Source organism: Tamandua tetradactyla, chromosome 13, assembly GCF_023851605.1.
Source record: "Tamandua tetradactyla isolate mTamTet1 chromosome 13, mTamTet1.pri, whole genome shotgun sequence".
NCBI lineage: Eukaryota > Metazoa > Chordata > Mammalia > Pilosa > Myrmecophagidae > Tamandua > Tamandua tetradactyla.
In genome coordinates, this window is record NC_135339.1 from 720,589 (window position 1) to 746,423 (window position 25,835).

Genomic DNA, 25,835 nt, shown 5'->3' on the forward strand with positions numbered 1-25,835 from the left:
TCTCACTTAGCATAATGTCCTTAAGGTCCATCCATGTTGTTACATGCTTCATGACTTTATTCTGTCTTACAGCTGCATAATATTCCATCATATGTATATACCACAGCTTGCTTAGCCACTCTTCTGTTGATGGACATTTTGGCTGTTTCCATCTCTTGGCAATTGTAAATAATGCTGCTATAAACATTGGTGTGCAAATGTCCGTTTGTGTCCTTGCCCTCATGTCCTTTGAGTAGAGACAGCATATAGATGGGTCCTGTTTTTTAATCCGTTCTGCCAGTCTATGTCTTTTGATTGGGGCATTTAATCCATTAACATTTAGTGTTGCTACTGTATGGGCAGTACTTTCTTCTACCATTTTGCCTTTTGGATTTTATGTCATATCTAATTTTTCTTCTTTTTACCCTTACTGATAGTCTTCATTTCTATACTCTTCTCCACACCTCTCTCCCTGCTGGGGGCATGGTGGAGACAGAGGAGCAGTTGTAGGCTGGCTTTAATCGTGTCCCTTTTCCAGGCCCTGGGGTCTGAATTCCTTGAGGGAATGAGTCCATCTGAGCTGGGCCCCACCCCTCTCCTGGGGAAGGCACAGGCTCCAGAGAAGATCTCAAACAAGCCTGTTTCTGCCTATGCCTGAGGCAGTGGAGACTGAGAAGCCTTGCAGCTGTATCCAAAGAGTAATCAACCTGTAGAAACACAGCCACAAAAGAGAAAAAGAAAAATCATGTTCAGAGCAGGACCCGGTTCCTTGGGTTTGCCAATCAAGAGCTTAAGTTAATATGTTGCTCTGTGTATCTCCAGATCCTATGTGCCCCCTCCTTTCCTGCAGGCCCCAGACCTTTTCAGATCCAAAAAAACTTTTTTTTTTTCTTTTTTCTTTCTCCGTCAGCCCTGTCTCCTCTGTGCCAGGGCAAAAACCAGTGACCTCTGCTTTTACTCAAGGTTCAGCTGAGCTGGGGGCCTATTTTTACTAGTCAGAATTTGTTACTTAATTCCACGATTGGCATTTGGTTGTGCCCAGCCCCTGCTGCTAGTTAAGTCTCTTTCCTTTCCCCTCTGGGAAGCAGCCTGTGGGGGAGAGGCACCAACCACCACAGCTTGGGGAACTCACGGTTCTGGGTGGCCTCACAGCTGGTCCAACTGGTCCAGACTGGTGTACGCTGTGTGTCTGGTCACTGTCATGGCCCCAGCAGTTGTTCTGTACTGTTTCTGACTATTTACTAGCTGCTCTGGAGAACAAACTAAATCCCACACACCGCCAAGCCACCATCTTGGATCCCTCGTTATTATTCTCACTATAATCTTTTTTCATGATTTTCTGAAATCAATTTTGATAGTTAAGCAAAATTTATAATATCATATGGTATAGTATTTCATATGTAGAAGGAATACTTGACAATTATATTTGATAAATGGGGAGGGTAAAGGCAACTAAATGGAATTAAGGTTTCTGCATTTTGCTTGAGGTAGTAAAATGTTGATATCAATACACTGTGATAAGTTATATACATTCGATGTGATACCTACAACAACCACTAAAAAAAAGTTTTCAAGTAACCAACAGGAAATTAAGAGGAACAAATGAACAAGAAACAGGAAACATATAAAATGACAGACTTAAACCTAACATATCAATAATAACTTAAGTGTAAATGATCTAAATCCAACAATTAAAATCCTGATAGGCAGAGTGGATGATTTGTCAATATGTTATCTTCAAAAAACTTCAAATACAATCACAAAAGAAAGTTGAAGATAAAAGAAAGGAAAACATTATTTCATAATAACATTAATCCAAACAAAACAAGAATGGCCTTATTAATAATAAAGGAGTCTCCAGTGCAAAAGAAATTATTAGATACAAAGTGGGAGAATTCCGTAATGATAATGGGCTCAGTCCTAAAAAAAAAGGCAATGATCCTAAATGTGTTTGCACCAAAAACAGAACCTCCCTATAGAGCTGGAAGAAGAAATACATAGGTCCACAATTACAGTTGAGTACAACCCTCACAGCTAGATAGAAATTCATTTGAATATAGAAGAACTGAACAGAACCATCAACCAACAGGAACAAATTTACGTTTTAGAACACTCTGCCCAGCAGGAACAGAATATATAGTCTTTTAAATTGCCCATGGAACATATATATATATAGACAGTGACCATATTCTGAGCCATTAAACAAACATCAACAAATTTGAAAGTATTGAAGTCATGCAGTGTATGTTCTCTGACTAAAATGGAATCAAACCATGGATAAATAACAGAAAGACAACAGGAAAATATCCTAACACTTGGAAATTAGATCGTTCTAAATAGTGCTAGTTTCAGGAAATTTTTGCTAGTTTGCTAGCTGTCAGAATGCAATATACCAGAAACAGAAAGGTTTTTAAAAGGGGGAATTTATTAAGTTGCAAGTCCACCATTCTAAGGCCATGAAAATGTCCCAACTAAAGTGAGGCTATAGAATTATTCAATCTAAGGCATCCAGGAAAAGATACCTTGTTTCAAGAAGGCCATTGACATTCAGATTTCTCTCTCCACTGGGAAGGCACATGGGGAACATGCTAGGTTTCTCTCCTGGCTTCTTGGTTCATGAAGCTCCCCTGGGGGCGTTTTCCTTCTTCATCTCCAAAGGTCTCTGGCTGCATGGGCTCTGTAGCTCTTTCCAAAATGGTTCCCTCTTAAAGGGCTCCAGTAAGGAACCCCACCTTGAATGGGTGGAGATGCACCTCTATGGAAATCATCTAATCAAATGTTACCACCCACAATTCAGTGGGTCACATCTCCATGGATAATTTAAAAACTCCCACCCAGTAATACTGAATGAGGCATTGAAGAATATAGCTTTTCTGGGGTCCACAAATTTAAACCAGCACAGGCATAAAACTCAATCAAGTAAAAATATACCATATTAATATATGTGAGAAGCAACTAAGGCAGTGCTGATGGAGAAATTTATAACACTAATCGTAACATTAGAAAAAAGGAAGAGTTTCAAATCTATAATTAACTTTCTGCTTCAAGGAACTAGAAAAGAGCGAAATAACATAGCAAGCAGAAGGAAGAAAAATGAATATAAAAGCAGAAATTTTAACAATAAAATTGATAAACATTCTACATATGTAATCAGTAATTCTTAATATCACGTAGATGTATGATCATCATTTCTTAGTACATTTGCATCGATTTAGAAAAAGAAATAGCAAGACAACAGAAAAAGAAAATGATAATATAGAGAAAAAATAAAAATAAAAAATACAAAAAATATATATAAAAAAACAGAACAAACAAAAGAAAAAAAATTGATAAACATCTGGTAAGACTGACAGAAATAAAAAGGGAGAAGGCAAATCACCAAGAACCAGGAAATATCATTGTAGGTCCTGTAGCCATTAACAGGATAGAAGAGAAACTCAACAACTTTCTGCTAATAAACGTGACAATATAGAAATAGTAGACCAATTCCTTGGAAACTACAAACTACCAAGACTTGACCAAGATGATGTGGATGATTAGAATAGTCTTTTAACCATAAAAAAAAATTAAATTTTTGATTAAAAGTGCCCCAGGAAGAAATATCCTAACTCATTGAAGGATATTTAAACATTTAAAAAATTACCAAACATTTAAAGAAGAATTAATGATTTTATACAATGTTTTCCAGAAGATAGAAGAGGAGGGAATACTTCCCAATGCATTTCATTATTATCCTGTTATCAAAGTCAATATAAAGACAGTTCAAAATAATAATAGTAATAGAACTATAGTGCTGTAAATATGATACCAAAAAGAGAGAGATGATTACATGATTATATCACTTGGTGTAAAAAACATTTGACAAAATCTAATGTTTGATCCATCATGATAAAAGCTCTCACCATTGAAAGATAGAGGGGATGTTCCAAAACTTGATAAGAGCTCATCTACAAAAAAGCTTTTATCATTAAGTATGATGTTCTCAGTAGCTTTTTTCACTTCTCTACAATTTGGAGCAAAGCAAGGATATCCTGTCCTATCAGTCCTGTCAAAATAATACTGGAAGTTCCAGCCAGCACAACAAGGAAGAAAAAGAAACTCAGAGCATATAGATTGGGAAGAAACAAACTACCTGTTTACAAATGACATGATTGACTATTTAGAAAATTCAAGGAATCTATAAAAAAAACTCCTATAAACTACTAAGTCATTTCAGCAGGGTTTCAGAATACCATGTGAACACAAATAATCACATTTCTCTATACTAATAATCAATATATGGAAACTAAAAGTAGAAATATAACACCACTTGCAATCATACCAACTCCCGGGCAGGTTTAAAATGGCTTGATAGAGAAGGTGAGAGATTAGCTTGCTTTTTTTTTTTTTTTTTTTTTTTTGCATGGACAGGCACCAGGAATTGAACCCAGGTCTCTGGTATGGCAGGCAAAAACTCTGCCTGCTGAGCCACTGTGGCCCGCCCTAGCTTGACTTTTATTGTCATTAGTGCTAGAGTGAACCCTCATGAGAAGGCCAGGCTCTTGTGGTTTGAACTTCCTTCTGATGCCAACAGAGGGAACGCCTAGGGTTTCTTATCAACATGCCAAAATGTTGGGGGCGGGGGGAGACAGAAAGGCAGGGCTTAAAATTTGTTAGCAAACATAAAAAATGGAAGTAAGCTTTGTTACAGTATTGTATGATTCTATTTATTTGACATCTTGAAATGATGAAAATTATAGAGATGGAAAACAGATTAGTGGTTACAGATTTAGGAAGGGTGTGGAGGTGGCTATAGTTAAAAAAGGGTAGCATGAGAGCGCCTTATGATGGAGTTCTTTGTCTTGGCTGTTGTGGTTACTCGTGAGAAGATTGCACAGAACTAAAAACGTGAATGCATGTAAAACTTGTAAAATCAGATAAGGTCAATTGAATAAATCAATTGATAGTTCAAAGTTGAAGACTGGAGGCATGTATGACCACAGAAAGAAAGAGGATAAAAACTGGTTTATAACAAAACTGAGTGGACAGTGATTTTCATTAAATGTACAAACATAATGAAGTTTTTACATGAGGGAGAATAAATGAATGTCACTATTGCAAGGCGTCAAAAAAGGGATAGTAAATGGAAAAAGTACAGTTAATGCAAACTAAGGTCTATACTTTCATTAATTGTAACAGAAGAAATACACCAAAGTTAAATGTTAATAAGAGTAATGTAAGGGAGAGTTATGGGGTTCTTCAACTATACTCACACTCAGCTTTGTTTATTATACTTATGATATTGTGCTACCATTGTGTTATCTATTTCTGAATCTTTACAGTCAATCCTGTTGAACATTCTGTACTCCTTCTCAGCATCAAATGCCCAATCTCTGTCCTCTTTCTATCTCCTGATAACCTATGTTCTCAACTTTGACTTTCAGAGTTTGCTCATTATAGTTATTTCATATTAGTGAGTCCATATGGCAATTTTCCTTTCGTTTCCACCTCAGTTCGCTCCGCATTATCTCATCAAGGTTCTTCCATGTTGCATGCATCTTTCAGCTGTGCATTATTCCATCCTATGTGTATACCTGCATTTGTTTATCCACTCATAGTTTCAGCAAATGGAAACTAAAAGTAGAAACACATTTTTGTTGTTTCCATCTCTTGGCATTGTGAGAAATGCTGCTAAAAAGATCCATTTGAGAATGTCTGTTCATGTTTCTGCTTTCAGTTCTTCTAAGTATATACATAGTAATGGGATTGCTGCATCATATAGCAATTCTATACTTAGCTTCCTGAGCAACCACCAAACTGCCTTCTAGAGCAACTGTACCATTTTACAATTCCACCAACAATGAATGTGTGACTCTTTCTCCATATCCTCACCAGCATTTGTAAGTTTCTGTGTTTTTTATAACAGCCATTCTAGTAGGTATAAGATGGTATAAGATGATATTGCATTGTGATTTTGATTTGCATTTCCCTAGTAGTCAGTGAATGGGCAGGGGCACACCTCCATGGAATTAATCTAATCAGGAGATTGTGCACAGTTGGGTGTGTTGCATATCCATGGAATAAAAGTTTCCACCATAAACAATAGGCACACACCCACACGATTACATTAGGATTAAAAGAACATGACTTTTCTGGGGTACGTAACAGTTTCAAACCAGTGCCTTATAAAAAAATCAGTTGTCTATAGGTGACAGGGTCTGACAATACTGGCAATTTAATTCTATTTGTCAGTATATCTTTATGTCAGTACCATGCTCTTTGACCATGGTAGCTTTGTAATATGCTGTAAAGTCAGGTAGTTTGAAACTCCAACATCAGTTTTCATTCTCAAGATAATATTAGGTATTGGGGGCATCATGCACTTCCAAATAAATTGAATTATTGGCTTTTTATTTCTGCAGAGAAAGTTGGAATTTTTTTTATTAAAAAAATATAACAACAAACAAAAGCATTAACATATGATCATTCCATTCTACATATATAAGTAATTTACAATATCATCACATAGTTGCATGTTCATCATGATCATTTCTTAGAACATTTGCATCAATTCAGAAAACGAAATAAAACGAAAACAGAAAAAAAAATTATACATGCCATACCCCTTACCCCTCCCTTTCATTGATCACTAGCATTTCAAACTAAATTTAACATTTGTTTCCCCTATTATTTATTTTTATTCCTTACGTTCTACTCATCTGTTGACAAGGTAGATAAAAAGGAGCATCAGACACAAGGTTTTCACAATCACACAGTCATATTGTGAAAGCTGTATCATTATTCAGTCATCATCAAGAAACATGGCTACTGGAACACAGCTCTACATTTTCAGTAAGTTCCCTCCGGCCTCTCTATTACATCTTGAATAACAAGGTGATATCTACTTAATGCGTAAGAATAACCTCCAGGATAACCTCTCAACTCTGTTTGGAATCTCTCAGCCATTGACACTTTGTCTCATTTCACTCTTCCCCCTTTGGGTCGAGAAGGTTCTCCCAATCCCCCGATGCTGAGCCTCAGCTCATTCTACGGTTTTTCTCAGTCCCTTGATAAGGAGTCTCAGCTTATTCTAGGATTTCTGTCCCACGTTGCCAGGAAGGTCCACACCCCTGGGAGTCACGTCCCACGCAGACAGGATGAGTCTGCTTGCTGTATTGGCTGGAGAGAGAGGCCACATCTGAGCAAGAAAAGAGGCATTCTTGGGGGTGACTCTTAGGCCTAAATTTTAGTAGGCTTGACCTATCCTTTGTGGGGTTAAGTATCATATGAACAAACCCCAAAACTGGGGGCTCAGCCTATAGCTTTGGTTGTCCAGACTGCTTGTGAGAATATCAAGAATTCAACTTGGGGAAGTTGAGTTTTCCCCTGTTCTCACCATTCCCGGAAGGGGACTTTGCAAATACTTTTCCACTCACTGATCGAATCACTCTGGGATTCATCAGGGCAGCACTCTGGACAAACCAGCAAAATCTCATGTCCTACCCAAGATTCCAAGTACTTATAGTGTTCAGTGAAGCTATCTACGTAAGTTATATTAGGAAATGCACTAGTCAAAATATGAATTTTGTACCAAATAAACATTTTTTGCTTTAGTCTCACACATAAGGTGAGATTTTAAAATGTTAATTGCTATCTATTTTCAGCACCCTGCAGTAATGACATTCCTTTGTTCTTCCTCATACAAAAACATTTTTAAAATTTGTACATTTAGTCATTACCATTATACATTCTAGGCATTCCTACATTATACCATCTCAATCTTTATCATCTGTCTTTCTTTGTGATTTCATTTATGCCCCCAGCTCTCCTCCCTCTATCATTGTCTCATGCAGCTTCATTCAGTTTTTTAACATAATTGTATTACAATTAGATAGTATGGTGCTGCCCATTTCTGAGTTTTTATATTCAGTCCTGTTGCGCAATCTTTATCCCTTCAGCTCCAATTACCCAATATCTTACCCTATTTCTATCTTCTGTTGGTCTCTGTTACCAACGAAATAGTCCAAGTTTATTCACTTATATCAGTTCATATCAGTGAGACCATACAGTATTTGTCCGTTTGTTTTTGGCTAATCTCACTCAGCATAATGTCCTCAAGGTCCATCCATGTTGTTACATACTTCATAACTTTATTCTGTCTTACAGCTGCATAATATTCCATTATATGTATATAACACAGTTTGTTTAGCCACTCTTCTGTTGATGGACATTTTGGCTGTTTCCATGTCTTTGAAATTGTAAATAACGCTGCTATAAACATTGGTGTGCAAATGTCCATTTGTGTTTTGCCCTCATGTCCTTTGAGTAGATACCTAGCAATGGTATTGCTGGGTCATTTGACAATTCTATATTCAGCTTTTTGAGGAACCGCCAAACTGCCTTCCACAGTGTTTGCACCATTTGACATTCCCACCAACAGTGGATAAGTGTGCCTCTTTCTCCACATCCTCTCCAGCACTTGTCATTTTCTGTTTTGTTGATAATGGCCATTCTGGTGGATGTGAGATGATATCTCATTGTGGTTTTGATTTGCATTTCTCTAATGGCCAGGGACATTGAGCATCTCTTCATGTGCCTCTTGGCCATTTGTATTTCCTCTTCTGGTAGGTGTCTGTTCAAGTCTTTTTCCCATTTTGTAATTGGGTTGGCTGTCTTTCTGTTGTTGAGTTGAACAATCTCTTAATAAATTCTGGATACTAGACCTTTATCTGATATGTCATTTCCAAATATTATCTCCCATTGTGTAGGCAGTCTTTCCACTTTCTTGATGAAGTTCTTTGATGCACAAAAGTGTTTAATTTTGAGGAGCTCCCATTTATTTCCTTCTTCAGTGCTCTTGCTTTAGGTTTAAGGTCCATAAAACCGCCTCCAATTGTAAGTTTCATAAGATATCTCCCTACATTTTCCTCTAACTGTTTTATGGTCTTAGACCTAATGTTTAGATCTTTGATCCATTTTGAGTTAACTTTTGTATAGGGTGTGAGAGATGGGTCTTCTTTCATTCTTTTGCATATGGATATCCAGTTCTCTAGGCACCATTTATTGAAGAGACTGCTCTGTCCCAGGTGAGTTGGCTTGATTGCCTTATCAAAGATCAAATGTCCATAGATGAGAGGGTCTATATCTGAGCACTCTATTCGATTCCATTGGTCGATATATCTATCTTTATGCCAATACCATGCTGTTTTGACCACTGTGGCTTCATAATATGCCTTAAAGTCCGGCAGCGCGAGACCTCCAGCTTCGTTTTTTTTTCCTCAAGATGTTTTTAGCAATTCGGGGCAACCTGCCCTTCCAGATAAATTTGCTTATTGGTTTTTCTATTTCTGAAACATAAGTTGTTGGGATTTTGATTGGTATTGCATTGAATCTGTAAATGAATTTAGGTAGAATTGACATCTTAACAATATTTAGTCTTCCAATCCATGAACACGGTATGCCCTTCCATCTATTTAGGTCTTCTGTGATTTCTTTTAACAGTTTTTTGTAGTTTTCTTTATATAGGTTTTTTGTCTCTTTAGTTAAATTTATTCCTAGGTATTTTATTCTTTTAGGTGCAATTGTAAATGGGATTCGTTTCTTGATTTCCCCCTCAGCTTGTTCATTACTAGTGTATAGAAATGCTACAGATTTTTGAATGTTGATCTTATAACCCGCTACTTTGTTGTACTCATTTATTAGCTCTAGTAGTTTTGTGGATTTTTCCGGGTTTTCGACGTATAGTATCATATCATCTGCAAACAGTGATAGTTTTACTTCTTCCTTTCCAATTTTGATGCCTTGTATTTCTTTTTCTTGTCTAATTGCTCTGGCTAGAACCTCCTACACAATGTTGAATAATAGTGGTGATAGTGGACATCCTTGTCTTGTTCCTGATCTTAGGGAGAAAGTTTTCAATTTTTCCCCATTGAGGATGATATTAGCTGTGGGTTTTTCATATATTCCCTCTATCATTTTAAGGAAGTTCCCTTGTATTCCTATCTTTTGAAGTGTTTTCAACAGGAAAGGATGTTGAATCTTGTCAAATGCCTTCTCTGTATCAATTGAGATGATCATGTGATTTTTCTGCTTTGATTTGTTGATATGGTGTATTACATTAATTGATTTTCTTATGTTGAACCATCCTTGCATACCTGGGATGAAATCTATTTAGTCATGATGTATAATTCTTTTAATGTGTTGTTGGATACGATTTGCTAGAATTTTATTGAGAATTTTTGCATCTTTATTCATTAGAGAGATTGGTCTATAGTTTTCTTTTTTTGTAATATCTTTGCCTGGTTTTGGTATGAGGGTGATGTTGGCTTCATAGAATGAATTAGGTAGTTTTCCCTCCACTTCGATTTTTTTGAGGAGTTTGAGGAGAGTTGGTACTAATTCTTTCTGGAATGTTTGGTAGAATTCACATGTGAAGCCATCTGGTCCTAGAGTTTTCTTTTTAGGAAGCTTTTGAATGACTGATTCCATTTCTTTTCTTGTGATTGGTTTGTTGAGGTCATCTATGTCTTCTTGAGTCAAAGTTGGTTGTTCATGTCTTTCCAGGAACCCGTCCATTTCATCTAGATTGTTGTATTTATTAGCGTAAAGTTGTTCATAGTATCCTGTTATTACCTCCTTTACTTCTGTGAGGTCAGTAGTTATGTCTCCTCTTCCATTTCTGATCTTATTTATTTGCATCCTCTCTCTTCTTCTTTTTGTCAATCTTGCTAAGGGCCCATCAATCTTATTGATTTTCTCATAGAACCAACTTCAGTCCTTATTGATTTTCTCTATTGTTTTCATGTTTTCAATTTCATTTATTTCTGCTCTAATCTTTGTTATTTCTTTCCTTTTGCTTGCTTTGGGATTAGTTTGCTGTTCTTTCTCCAGTTCTTCCAAGTGGACAGTTAATTCCTGCATTTTTGCCTTTTCTTCTTTTCTGATATAGGCATTTAGGGCAATAAATTTCCCTCTTAGCACTGCCTTTGCTGCGTCCCATAGGTTTTGATATGTTGTGTTTTCATTTTCATTCGCCTCAAGGTATTTACTAATTTCTCTTGCAATTTTTTCTTTGACCCACTCGTTGTTTAAGAGTGTGTTGTTGAGCCTCCACGTATTTGTGAATTTTCTGGCACTCCGCCTATTATTGATTTCCAACTTCATTCCTTTATGATCCGAGAAAGTGTTGTTTATGATTTCAATCTTTTTAAATGTATTAAGACTTGCTTTGTGACCCAGCATATGGTCTATCTTTGAGAATGATCCATGAGCACTTGAGAAAAAGGTGTATCCTGCTGTTGTGGGATGTAATGTCCTATAAATGTCTGTTAAGTCTAGCTCATTTATAGTAATATTCAGATTCTCTATTTCTTTATTGATCCTCTGTCTAGATGTTCTGTCCATTGATGAGAGTGGGGAATTGAATTCTCCCAACTGTTATGGTATATGTGTCTATTTTCCTTTTCAGTGTTTGCAGTGTATTCCTCACGTATTTTGGGGCATTCTGGTTCGGTGCATAAGTATGTATGATTGTTATATCTTCTTGTTTAATTGTTCCTTTTATTAGTATATAGTGTCCTTCTTTGTCTCTTTTAACTGTTTTACATTTGAAATCTAACTTGTTGGATATTAGTATAGCCACTCCTGCCCTTTTCTGGTTGTTATTTGCATGAAATGTCTTTTCCCAACCTTTCACTTTCAACCTATGTTTATCTTTGGGTCTAAGATATGTTTCCTGTAGACAGCATATAGAAGGATCCTGTTTTTCAATCCATTAGGCCAGTCTATGTCTTTTGATTGGGGAATTCAGACCATTAACATTTAGTGTTATTACTGTTTGTATAATATTTTCCTCTGACATTTTGCCTTTTGTATTATATATATCATATTTGACTTTCCTTCTTTCTACACTCTTTTCCATACCTCTCTCTTCTTTATTTTCGTATCTGACTCTAGTGCTCCCTTTAGTATTTCTTGCAAAGCTGGTCTCTTGGTCACAAATTCTCTCAGTGACTTTTTGTGTAAGAATGTTTTAATTTCTCCCTCATTTTTGAAGGACAATTTTGCTGGATATAGGAGTCTTGGTTGGCAGTTTTTCTCTTGTAGTAATTTAAATATATCATCCCACTGTCTTCTAGCTTCCATGGTTTCTGCTGAGAAATCTACACATAGTCTTATTGGGTTTCCCTTGTATGTGATGGATTGTTTTTCTCTTGCTGCTTTCAAGATCCTCTCTTTCTCTTTGACCTCTGACATTCTAACTAGTAAGTGTCTTGGAGAAGGCCTATTTGGGTCTATTCTCTTTGGGGTGCGCTGCACTTCTTGGATCTGTAATTTCAGGTCTTTCATAAGAGTTGGGAAATTTTCAGTGATAATTTCTTCCATTAGTTTTTCTCCTCCTTTTCCCTTCTCTTCTCCTTCTGGGACACCCACAACACGTATATTTGTGTGGTTCATATTGTCCTTGAGTTCCCTGATACCCTGTTCAAATTTTTCCATTCTTTTCCCTATGGTTTCTCTTTGTTTTTGGAATTCAGATGTTCCATCCTCCAAATCACTAATTCTATCTTCTGTCTCTTTAAATCTATCATTGTTGGTATCCATTGTTTTTTCTATCCTTTCTACTTTGTCCTTCACTTCCGTAAGTTCTGTGATTTGTTTTTTCAGTTTTTCTATTTCTTCTTTTTGTTCAGCCCATGTCTTCTTCATGTCCTACCTCAATTTATCGATTTCGTTTTTGAAGAGGTTTTCCATTTCTGTTCATATATTCAGCATTAGTTGTTTCAGCTCCTGTATCTCATTTGAACTATTGGTCTGTTCCTTTGACTGGGCGATATTTTCAATTTTCTGAGCGCGATCCGTTATCCTCTGCTGGCGTCCGGGCATTTAATCAGACTTCCATGAGTGTTGGACCCAACAGGCTGAAAGATCCTTCTGTGAAATCTCTGGGTTCTGTCTTTCCTATCCTGCCCAGTAGGTGGCGCTCGTGGCACACGTTTGTCTGCGGGTTCCACCAGCAAAAGGTGCTGTGGGTCCTTTAACCTTGGAAAACTCTCACTGTGGGGGAGGTTCGCCAGCCGAAGCGGCTTGGAAGAGTGCCAGCCGGCCCGGGGTTCCGAACACGGGGAGGTTCGCCGGCCGCCGCAGCCCGGGAGAGTGCCCGACTGTAGGCTGGTTTTTATGGCTTCAAATTACTAAGCCCTGATGTCTGAATTCCTTAAGGGAGGGATTTCACCTGAGTTGGGCTTCACCCCTCCCCTGGGGAAGACACAAGCTCCAGACAAGCCCTCCTTAGTTTTTCTCCTCCTTTTCCCTCCTCTTCTCCTTCTGGGACACGCACAACACATATGTTTGTGTGCTTCATATTGTCATTCAATTCCCTAAGTCCCTGCTTACGTTTTTCCACTTTTTCCCTATATTTTCTTTTCCTTGTTAGATTTCACATGTTCCATCCTATGAATGGAGCTTGTTTCTGCCTATGCCTTGGGCAGTTGCAACCTGAGAATTCCTGCCGTTGTATCCAACGGAGGTCAAGCCTTTGTAGAAACACAACCACAAAAACCTCTGTTTCTTTCTTTTTTCTTTTTCCATCAGCCCTCCCCCCTTGGCACCAGGGCAAGAATGAGCGACCTCTGCTTTGACCAGGTTCACCTGAGCTGGGGGCCTATTTTTAGTTATCAGAATTTATTAGTTAATTCCATAATTCGTATTTATTTGGGCTCAGCCCCTGCTGGTAAAATCTCTTTCCTTTCCCCTCTGGAAGGCAGCCTGTGGGGGAGGGGCACTGGCCACCACAGCTTGGAGAATTCACACTTCTGGGGTGGCTCGCAGCCAGTCCAGCTTTTCCAGACTGTTTGTCCATTCACTGACGTGGGCCCAGGAGCTGTTCTTTACTGTTTCTAGTTATTTAGTAGCTGTTCTGGAGGACTAACTAAATCGCATGCATTGCTTACCCGCCATCTTGTCCCAGAACCTGCCATTCTCGAAAGTTGGAATTTTAATTGTTAATGCATTGAGTCAGTAAATCTGTTGGGTAGAATTGACATCTTCAAATATTTAGTCTTCCAGTCCATGAATATGGTATGTTCTTCCATTTATGTAGGTCTTGCTTGATTTCTTGTAGTGATGTTTTGTAGCTTTCTGTGCAGAGATCTTTTATCTACTTCATTACATTTATTCCTAAATGTTTGATTCTTTTGGTTACTACTGTAAATAGAAGTTTTATTGATTTCTTCTTCAGATTGCTCATTGCTAATGCATAGAAACACTACATGTTAATCTTGTATCCTGCCATCTTGCTGTACTTGTTTATTAGTTCTGGTATCTTTGCTGTAGATTTTTCAGGATTTTATATATCTAGGATCATGTCATCTGCAAACAGTGAAATTTTAATTTCTTCCTTTCCACTTTGGGTACCTTTTATTTCTTTTTCTTTTCTTTCTAACTTTTTTTATTGTGAAATATAACTTATATACAAAAAAGCAATACATTTCCGAGTATATTTTAATAAGTAGTTATAGAACAGATTTTAAAGTTTGGTATAGGTTACAGTTCCATGATTTTTTGTTTTATTTTCTTCTAGCTGCTCCAAGACACTGGAGATGAACAAAAATATCAATATAGTGATTCAGCAGTCATACTCACTTGTTAAATCCTATCTTCTCTTTTATACTCTTCCTTCTTTTTAATGACATCTATACATAAAAGCAATTAATTTCAAAGTATATCACAACAATTAGTTGTAGAACACATTTCACAATTTGGTATGCATTACAGTTCCACAATTGTAGTTTTTTACTTCTAGCTGCTCTAAGGTGCTGAAGGCTTTAAGAACTGTCAGTGTAATTATTTAGCACTCATACGCATTTGTTAAACCCGACCTTCTCTGTATAACTCTACCATCACCTTTGAGTTTTCTCCCACTCTCTGGGGGTATTTGGGCTATGACCATCCTAATTTTTTCATGTTGGAAGGGGCTGTCGATAATATAGGATGGGGAAATGGAACTAGTTGGTGTTCTAGAAGCACTGGCCCCTCTGCATTTCTCGCCTTATCTTATCCAGGGACCCATCTTGAGGTTGTAGGCTTTAGAAAGTTACCCTAGTGCATGGAAGTTTTGTAGAATCTTGTAGAATGCCCTTCATATTCTTTAGGGTTGGCAGGAATGGTTTTGGTTGGAGTTTGGCAAGTTATGATAGCTGTCAGTGTCTAACTGAAGCATGTATAAGAGTGACCTCCAGTGTAGCCTCTTGAGTCTACTCTCTTAGCCACTGATACCTTATTTGTTACATTTCTTTTCCCCTTTTTCTATCAGGATGGCATTGTTGATCCCATAGTGCCAGGGCCAGGCTCATCCCTGGGAGTCATCTCCCATGCTGCCAGGGAGATTTTCATTCCTGGATGTCATGTGCCATGTCAGGGCGAGGGCAGTGGTTTCCCTTGTAGAGTTGGGCTTAGAGAGAGAAAGGCCACATCTGAGCAACAAAAGAGGTGCTTCAGAGGTGACTCTTAGGCATACCTCTAGGTAGGTTTTGCTTCTCTGCTACACACATGAGTTTCACAGGAGCAAGCGTCAAGATCAAGGGGTTGGCCTCTTGATTTGGGTGTTCCTTAGTGTTTGGCACAGTATCTGAGGTCTTTGTCTTTTCTGATTGCTCTAGCTAGAACTTCCGGCGCAGAGTTGAATAACAGTGGTGACGATAACCACATTGTATTGTTGATGATCTTAGAGGGAAGGCTTTCTGTTTTTCCCCATTTAGTATGATGTTAGCTGTGGGTTTTTCATATATTCCCTTTATCATTTTAAGGAAGTTCCCTTCTATTCCTTTCCTTTGCAGTGTTTTCAGAAGGAAATCATGTTGAATTTTGTCAAATGCCTTTTCTGCATCAATCGAGATGATCATTTCTGCTTTGATTTGTTGATATGGTGTATGTTAATTGATTTTCTTATGTTGAACCATCCTTGCATACATGGGCTGAATCCTACTTGGTCATGATGTATAATTCTTTTAATGTGTTGCTGGATTCGATTTGCTAGAATTTTGTTGAGGATTTTTGCATCTATATTCATTAGAGAGATTGTTCTGTAGTTTTCTTTTTTTGTAATATCTTTGTCTGACTTTGGTATGAAGTTGATGTTGGCTTTGTAGAATGAGTTAAGTAGCTTTCCCTCCTCTTCAATTTTTTTGAAGACCTTGAGCAGGATTGGTCCTAATTCTTTCTGGAATGTTTGGTAGAATTCACATGTGAAGCCATCTGATCCTGGACTTTTCTTTTTTTTGGAGCTTCTTAATGACTGATTAAATTTCTTTACTTGTGATTGGTTTGTTGAGGTCATCTGTTTCTTCTCAAGTCAATATTGGATGTTCATGCCTTTCTAGGAAGTTGTCCATTTCATCTACATTGCCTAGTTTATTAGCATAAAGTTGTTCATAGTATGCTTTCATTGCCTCCTTTATTTCTGCAGGTTCAGTGGTTATGTCTCCTCTTCCATTTCTGATTTTGTTTATTTGCATCCTCCCTCATCTTTTTGTCAACCTTGCTAAGGGTCCATCAATTTTGTTGATTTTCTTAGAGAAACAGCTTCTGGTTTTGTTGATTTTCTCAGTTTTCATGTTCTCAGTTTGATTTATTTCTGCTCTAATCTTCATTATTTCTTTCCTTTTGCTTGTTTGGGTTTCGTTTGCTGCTCTTTCTCTAGTTCTTCCAAGTGGAAAGTTAATTTCTTGATTTTTGCTCTTCTTTTTTGATATAGGCAGTTAGCTTAATAAATTTCCCTCTTCTCACTGCCTTTGCTGCATCCCATAAATTTTGATACATTGTATTTTCATTTGCCTCAAGATATTTACTGATTTCTCTTGTAATTGCTTCCTTGACCCACTGTTTGTTTGAGAGTGTGTAGTTGACCCTCCATATATTTGTGAATTTTCTGGCCCTCTGCTTGTTTTTGATTTTCTACTTCATTCTTTTATTCTCTGAGAAAGTGTTTTGTGTGATTTCAGTCTTTTTACATTTATTGAGACTTGCTTTGTGACCCAGCATATGGTTTTTCCTTGAAAATGATTCATCAGCACCTGAGAGAAAGGTGTATCCTGTTGTTGTGGGGTGTAATGTTCTATAAATGTCTGTTGAGTCTAGTTCATTTGTTGTTTTATTCAAAGCCTCTGTTTCTTTATTGATCCTCTGTCTAGATGTTCTGTCCATTGATGAGAGTGGGGAATTGAAGTCTCCAACTATTATGGTAGATGTTTGTATTTCTCTTTTCAGTGCTTACCTAATGTATTTTGCAGCAGTCTGGCTCGATGCATAAATATTTACGATTGTTATGTCTTCTTGTTGAATAATTCCTCTTATTAATACATAGTGTCCTTCTTTGTCTCTTTTAATTGTTTTACATTTGAAGACTAATTTCTTGGGTTCTAGTACAGCTACTCCTGCTATTTTTTTTTGTTTGCATGAAATATCTTTTCCTTATCTTTCACTTTCAATCTGTGTTTGTCCTTGGGTCTAAAATGTGTCTCCTTTAGACAGCACATAGGTGGGTCCTGTATTTTAATCCGTTCTGCCAGTCTGTGTCTTTTGATTGGGAAGTTTACTCTATTAACAGTTAGTGTTATTACTGTAAGGGCAACAGTACTTTCTTCTACCATTTTGCCTTTTGGATTTTGTATGTCATATCTAATTTTTCCTCTTTGTACCTTTAAGATAGTCTTCATTTCTACACTCTTCTCCACACCTCTCTCTCTGTAGTTCTCCCTTTAGTATTTCTTACAGAGCTAGTCTCTTGGTCACAATTTCTCTCAGTGATTTTTTTTGTCTGAGAATGTTTTAATTTCCCTCTCATTTTTGAAGAACAGTTTTGCTGGATATAGAATTCTTGGTTGGCACTTTTTCTCTTTTAGAATCTTAAATATGTAATACCACTGTCTTCTCACCTCCATGGTTTCTGCTGTGAAATCTACGTATAGTCTTATTGCGTTTCCCTTGTATGTGATGGATTGCTTTTCTCGTGCTGCTTTCAAAATTTTCTCTTTCTCTTTGACATCTAACATTTCTGATTCTTAAGTGTCTTTGAGTATGTCTGTTTGGATCTATTCTGTGTTTGGAATATGCTGCACTTCTTGAATCTGTAATTTTAAGTCTTTCATAAGAGTTGAGAAATTTTCAGTGATAATTTCCTTCATTAGTCTTTCTCCTTCTTTTCCCTTCACTTCTCCTTCTGGGTCACCCACAAGATGTATATTCGTGCACTTCAGATTGTCATTCAATTCCCTGAGTCCCTGCTCATATTTTTTCATTCTTTTCCCTATATTTTCTTTTGCTTGTCAGATTTCAGATGTCCCATCCTCCCATTCACTCATCCTATCTTCTGCCTCTTGATCTCTAACATTGTAGGTTTCCATGGTTTTTTCATCTCTTCTGCTGTACCTTTTATTCCCATAAGTTGTGCGATTGGTTTTCAGACTTTTGATTTCTTCCTTTTCTTCGCCTGTTGACTTCTTTCTATACTCCCTCAATTCGTTGATTTGATTTTTTGTGAGATTTTCCATGTCTCTGAACATCCTGAATTAATTACTTCAATTCCTGTATCTCATTTGAATTGTTGGGTTGTTACTTTGACTGGGCCATATGTCCAATTTTCCTAGTATGATTGCTTATATTTTGTTGGCATCTAGGCATTTAACTTCCTTAATTATTTTATTCTAGAGATTGTTTTCACTCTTTTACCCAGGATTTTCTTTCTGGATGCCTTTGTTTTCTATCTGTTGACATTCAGTTCAGCTTATTCTAGACCTCTAGCATAGGTTTTGTTTAATGGATCAGAACTTTTCAGTTCTTGTTTCTTGTTTCTTGCCAATGCTGTATGATGCCTCTGTTTTTCTTCTTCTTCTTCGGGTGGTCTACTCAGGTATTACAGACCCCAGTCAGATTTTCATGGACCAGACTGGCCTCCTCTCAGGAGGGAATGGTCACCTGCATCAGCTCTCCCTGAGGGTGAGACTCAGCATGTTGACAGACTTTCCTATGAAGCCTCTGGACTGTGTTTTTCCTATCCTGCCAGGTTTGTGGAGCTTGTCTGCCTGTGCAGTTTCCCACCAGTATAAAGTGATGCAGTAACTTTATCTTCAGCAGACTTTCCCTGCTGGGGGCATGGTTGCGACAGAGGAGAGTTTGTAGGCTGGCTTTAATCGTTTCAGTTTTCCAGTCCCTGGGGTCTGAATTCCTTGAGGGAGGGATTCCACCTGAGCTGGGCCCCACCTCTCCCCTGGTGAAGGCACAGCCTCCATGAAATTACCTTCTTTCACAGTACAGCCTCTTTTTCTCTCAGACAAGCTTAATTCCACCCTTGCCTGAGGCATTTGGAGTCTGAGCACAGTTAAATAGTAGAAACAAAGGAGAAAAAAAAAGAAAAAAATAATTTTCAGAGCAGGACCCCCATTCCTCAGGTTTGTTAATCAAGAGCTTAACTTGGTACGTTGCTCTGTGTATCTCCAGGTTCTATGTGCCTTCTCTTTTTTTTTTTTTTTTTTTACGGTCCAGATCTTTTCAAGTATTTTGTGCTGTCTGATCCAAAAAAAAGCCTTTTTTTTTTTTTCCTGTCAGCTCTGCCCCCTCTGCGCAGGGGGAGAAACTTGTTACCTTAGCTTTTATTTGAGGTTTAGCTGAGCTGGGGGGTTATTTTTAGTAGTGAGAATGTGTTAATTAATTCCACAATTGGAGCTTGGTTGAGCTCATCCTCTTGCTGTTAGTAAAGTCTCTTTCCTTTCCCTCTGGGAACCAGCCTGTGAATGACTGGCACTGGCCTCAATAGCTTGGAGGACTCACAGTTCTGGGTGGGATCTCAGCTGGTCCTGCTTGTCAAACCTGGTGTACGCTGTTTGTCTGGTCACTGATGTGATCCCAGCAGTTGTTCGGTACTGTTCCTGGCTATGTATTAGCTGCTCTGGAGGGTGAAGTAAATTCCATACCTCACTGAAGCCACCACTTGAAACTTCCCACTAAACCAGTTATTTCTTTGAGATTTGTTAGGTTTTTGTTTGTTTGTTTGTTTGATGGCCAGGATGGTGAAATACTGCTGTCTTTTGTTGGTTAAAGTATGACAATTAGCCATTGAGTATTTCTTGGTGGTATTTAATTGAGAGAAAGCTTTGCCCTTTTAAACTGCTGCATGAGCCTGCAGGACTAGGAAGGCATAGCTTTTTCCCTTGTTCTAGAGTTCAGGTGAAGGCAATTAGTTTTGCTTTTTGTGGGCAGGGCTTTGGCTTATTAAACCTGGAGCCCACATTGAATAGAAGGCATTCCCCAAGTGGTGAAGTTTAATAGTTTTAGAGTATAGACTGTATCAGTCATATTTATCTTAGTCCTAACTAAATCAGTATCATTTACATCTTGCTCTGTGGAGTAATATTGACTTTTAGAACTAGCATACTTTAACTTTGAGTTTTGGGTGTTATATACATACTTGAAGTTTTAGGGAAGTACTAATGAGCAAAGCATTTCAGAATTTAGAAAAAAGAGTTTAAGGAGTAAATGTGATTGCTATAAGAGCTTACACTTTACGTTTCAATTTTTTATAAGCATTTTAAGTGAATTTACTTTCAGAAATAAAAACATTTGACAGTTGTTTTGTATTGGGGTCATCACTTACAAAGTACAGCAGAAGTTTTTTCTTGTTTTGCTTTTATATACTTAGTAGGGTTAGGTTAATTGACAGTTAAACATTGTTTGCGTTTATTTGCCTTGTTTTATCTTTAAAATTCTTTTTAGTTGTAGATGAAGTTCTGACTTACAGCTGACTACCTGTACTTTTATAGAAGCTTTAGAGTAAAATAGTGTAACTGATAAATTTGATTCTATAGATCGCTATTAGGATAGAAACAATTTCTAAATATATGAGTAACATTTTACCCATGCAAATTCTGCTTATAGAATGTTAGAAAATTTTAGCACCTCACTTTTACAAGGTAAGAGAAAGCAAATCCTTTCTAACTTTTCCTTTAAGAATAAGACTTGTTTCTGAAATAAAGGTTGATGAAGTCAACATAAACATATTATTATGATATAAAATTGTTATCATTTAGACAGTATTTAGATGGTTAAGAAAAACTATGACTTCATAAGAGCAGGTTTTTTTTGCTTGGGCCAGCACTGGGAAGTGAATCATAAGAGCAATTTAAAAGAAAGCATCATTGACTGTGACAGATTCATTCCTATAAACATTACATAACTTATTGCAGTTAGCAGTGACTATATAAAATTTAAGTTTGTATGCTTTTTACTTTCCACATCCGCTCAGAACTTGTAGTTAGTAGTGTCTGCAAAATTTACTTTTCAAACTTTTGGCAACTTTCTTTATTCAGTTAGCAATGATTACAACAAACAAAATTCACTTATTAGAAATATGTTAGTTTACAAAGTTAACATATTGCCATACTACTTTGAGGCAGTTGGAGATCAATAAAGTCTGCTCCTAAGGTTTTTTTTTTTTTACATGGGCAGGCACTGGGAAACGAACCTGGGTCCTCTGGCATGGCAGGCGAGCATTCTTGCCTGCTGAGCCACCGTGGCTCCTAAGGTATTTTTAAAGATATAGGGATTATTTTGAAACTTTGGGGCACCACTGTTAAGTGCGTAGAGTGGAGGTTTTATTATTAGCTCTTTGGAAATGGATATGGAGAGTTATGGTGAAGAGTAATAACAAAAATGAGTTTTTAGATTTAGCATTGAAAACTTAAATACAGTTAGGAGCAATTGGGGGCTAGCCCTGGGATGCTTTCATCTCATACAGACAGATTTATTTGCTTAAGGATCTTCTTTGTAGGGATCTCAGGGCAAACAAGCCATAAACTCTAGTCAGGTTTAGTAGTCTTCTGGTGACCTGCAAGGAGTAAAGATTCCTCTCTAGGAGGGGGTTGGGACATTTATAGACAGTGAGAAATTGATGGGATACTAGAATGTTTCTAAGCTTACAAAGGCGAGGCGTGGTAAAGATTTTAGTTTGGGCTTTACTGTTAACTCCGATAACTAGGCATGTCCGAGTGGAGGTAAGCCTAGAGTGGCAGTTCAGTACAGAGTGGCTCTAGTGTTACTTAAGAAAGTAATAATCTTATCTCTACCATCTAATGTCACCTGGACCTCCTCTAAGTTCATCAGATATGAAGTCAGCCGAGCCATACATGGCCCTAGGCACCCTTTACTTGCCGTGATCAGGGCTCAAGTGGCTGTCCTACCCCCTGTCTGGAAACAGTGCATTCTCTGGGCCCAAAGCCCATTTGGTGGCACTTCATGCAAAATCCCACTGGGTCCTGAGATTGAGGGTTGTTTCAAGGTTTCTGACACCCGCTCTGCCAGCAGCTGACCCTCTGGCTGACCGTTGAAACAAAGCCCCTTGAAGTTTGGAGCCATGATTTAGTTGACCTCGAGAGGACAGGACACTGTTAATAGTGACTACAATAAGGTAAATCTGTTCTTTGGTCTTTTACTTACCTTTCTACCTTCTCCTTCCTTGGCATTGTTTTAGTTGTAAAAGACAGAAAAGGTCGCTTTTAATAAGCCATTAGTGAGTGGAAGGACAAATGACTGGGACGCCCCCTTCTCCCACTCCAGACTTGGAAATGCAGGGGTTGTCTGGGGAGCTGCCAAGAGGGAGGCAGCCAACAGGCCGAGGAGTCTTGTAAATGTAATGGGTGGAAAAACCCCAATCCCTCTCCCACTCCCCCCAGGGCTGACCTGCAGCAAATAATTGTCAATCTAATGGAATCATGTCGGAGCTGTAGCCATGCCCTACCTGCTCATGTTTCCCACCTGGAGAATGTGTCAGAGGAAGAAATGAACAGGTTCCTGGGAATAGCATTGGATGTGGAATATCTCTTTACCTGTGTCCACAAAGAAGAAGATGCAGATACCAAACAAGTTTATTTCAACCTATTCAAGCTCTTGAGAAAATCTATTTTACAAAGAGGAAAACTTGTGGTTGAAGGCTCGTTGGAGAAGAAACCCCCATTTGAAAAACCTAGTATTGAACAGGGCGTGAATAACTGTGTACAGTACAAATTTAGCCACCTACCATCAGAAGAAAGGCAAACAATAGTTGAATTGGCAAAAATGTTCCTAAATTGCATCAATTATTAGCATCTGGAGGCACCATCTTAACGAAGACTTCGATCTCCCAATGGTGACATTTCTGGGTACAAAGAGAACTACACAAGATGGCTGTGCTATTGCAATGTGCCACAGTTCTGTGACAGTCTACCTCGGTATGAAACCACCCAGGTGTTCGGGAGAACGTTGCTTCACTCAGTCTTCACTGTTATGAGGCGACAGCTCCTGGAACAAGCAAGACAAGAAAAAGACAAGCTGCCTCTGGAGAAATGAATGCTAATCCTCACCCATTTCCCAAAGTTTCTATCCATGTTAGAAGAAGAAGTTTATAGTCAAAACTCTCCCATCTGGGATCAGGATTTTCTCTTGGCCTCTTCGAGAACCAGCCAGTTGGGTATCCAAACAGTTATCAGTCCACCTCCTGTGGCTGGGGCGATTTCATACAATTCAAACTCATCTTCCTTTGAGCAGCCGAGTGGAGGGAGCACCAGTCCTGCATGCAAAGCCTCTTCTGGGCTTGAGACAAACCCAGGAGAAAAGAGGAAAATGAATGCTTCTCATGCTCTGAAGGAGGCCAAGAGACCCTGAGTTATGGAAGATATTCCAGTGGAATTAATCAATGAGGTCATGTCTATCATCATGGACCCCACAGCTATGCTGGGACCAGAGACCAATTTTCTCTCAGCACATTCGGCCAGGGATGAGGCGGCAAGGCTGGAAGAGTGGAGGGATGTGATTGAATTTCACGTGGTTGGCAATTCTCTGAACCAGAAACCCATCAAGAAGATACTGATGTGGCTGGTGGGTCTGCAGAACGTGTTCTTCCAGCAGCTGCCCCGAATGCCGAGAGAGTACATCACACGCCTGGTCTTTGACCCGCAACACAAAACGTTGGCTTTAATTAAAGATGGCTGTGTCATTGGTGGTATCTGCTTCCACATGTTCCCATCCCAGGGATTCACAGAGATTGTCTTCTGTGCTGTAACCTCAGATGAGCAAGTCAAGGGCTATGGAACACACCTGATGAATCACTTGAGAGAATATCATATAAAACATGATATCCTGAATTTCCTGACATATGAAGATGAATATGCAATTGGATACTTCAAGAAACAGGGTTTCTCCAAAGAAATTAAAATACCTAAAACCAAATACATTGGCTACATCAAGGATTATGAAGGAGCTACTTTAATGGGATGTGAGTTAAATCCACGAATCCCATACACAGAATTTTTCGTCATCATTGAAAAGCAGAAGGAGATCATTAAAAAGCTGATAGAAAGAAAACAAGTCCAGATTCGAAAATTCTACCCTGGACTTTCATGTTTTAAAGATGGAGTTCAACAGATTCCTATAGAAAGCATTCCTGGAATTAGAGAGACAGGCTGGAAACCCAGTGGAAAAGAGAAAAGTAAAGAGCCCAAAGACCCCGACCAGCTTTATAGCACACTCAAGAGCATTCTCCAGCAGGTGAAGAGCCATCAAAGCACTTGGCCCTTCATGGAAGCTGTGAAGAGAACAGAAGCTCTGGGATATTATGAAGTTATAAGGTTCCCCATGGATCTGAAAACCATGAGTGAACGCCTCAAGAATAGGTACTACGTGCCTAAGAAATTATTCATGGCAGACTTACAGCGAGTCTTTACCAATTGCAAAGAGTACAACCCCCCTGAGAGCGAATACTACAGGTTGCCAATTAATATCCTGGAGAAATTCTTCTTCAGTAAAATTAAGGGAGCTGGATTAATTGACAAGTGAATTTTTTTACCCTATGCTTCTTAGAAACTCATCAAGCAGTGTGCCTAAAGCAAGGTGGTTTATTTTAACAAGAATTGGACATAATATACTGAAGATACTTATAATAATTAGCACTTTTGAAAAACAAACAAAAAACCTTCTCTTAGCTTTTCAGATATGTATTTGAATTGAAGTCATAGAACATTTTTATTTTATGAAATAGATTTTAATCTATTTACTGCTATTAATGTAAATTTTCTATGGCATGTCCATTAGCTGAATATTCAGTAATAGATGATAAGAGGTTTCCTCAATACCTGTATATGAGGAAATTGCACATAGTACCAACATTTGGAGGAGTCCAGAAAAATTTTCAGACTGTGAATGTTTCCCTTTTTTCCTAATGGAGTGTGAGAGTTTATTTTTATTTTATTCTGAAGGACTTTAAGGAAGAGATACATGATTTAAAAAAAAACCCAAAAGGTGAAGTATGTCATGTTTGAAGTCTTGTAGACTTTTTATATATTTTTTTTAAAAACACTCATTTAGATGAGGTGCTCTGAGCAGTTCTGAAAAATGCAGTTCCAGAAAAGCAACTGCTTTGATTCCTAAGGAAGAAATTCTAAATAATGCAAACTTTTTATAAGTATCTGGGTTTTTGATGATTCTGTCTACCTAAAACAAACTTGTGAGTACATAACCACTATTTTAATAATTATTTTCTGTACCCAAATGTATAATATCATATTTGACTTTGCTTATGCAGGACGTTAAGTTTTAAAAATCAGTTGCAGGACCACAAAGGCACATAAAGTTGAAAAACCGTGACATTGACTACACGTGCTTTAACAGGAAAACGTATGTGTTGTCTCTCTACATTAAATCTGGTGAAGCCTTGCTCTAATAAAGAAGAATATTTCCCCCTTCCTGTAATACACACAACCCCATTCATACTGTATATATGAACATTTTTCAGTTGTGTCTCCAGATTACATTCAATGTCTGAGGTAAATTAAATGCCCACCAAGGTTTGCTGTCAG

At 38.0% G+C, this 25,835-nt stretch overlaps 1 protein-coding gene and 2 pseudogenes across 1 annotated transcript in view; all 3 read left to right on the forward strand.

Annotated features, from left to right (window-relative positions):
• Window positions 1-25,835, forward strand: part of LOC143653457 (uncharacterized) — a 59,186-nt gene that overhangs the window by 20,787 nt on the left and 12,564 nt on the right. The gene's annotated exons all lie outside the window — the stretch shown is intronic.
• LOC143653468 (histone acetyltransferase KAT2B pseudogene) lies at window positions 22,552-23,646 on the forward strand (annotated as a pseudogene).
• On the forward strand, window positions 22,815-25,277 carry LOC143653466 (histone acetyltransferase KAT2B pseudogene; annotated as a pseudogene).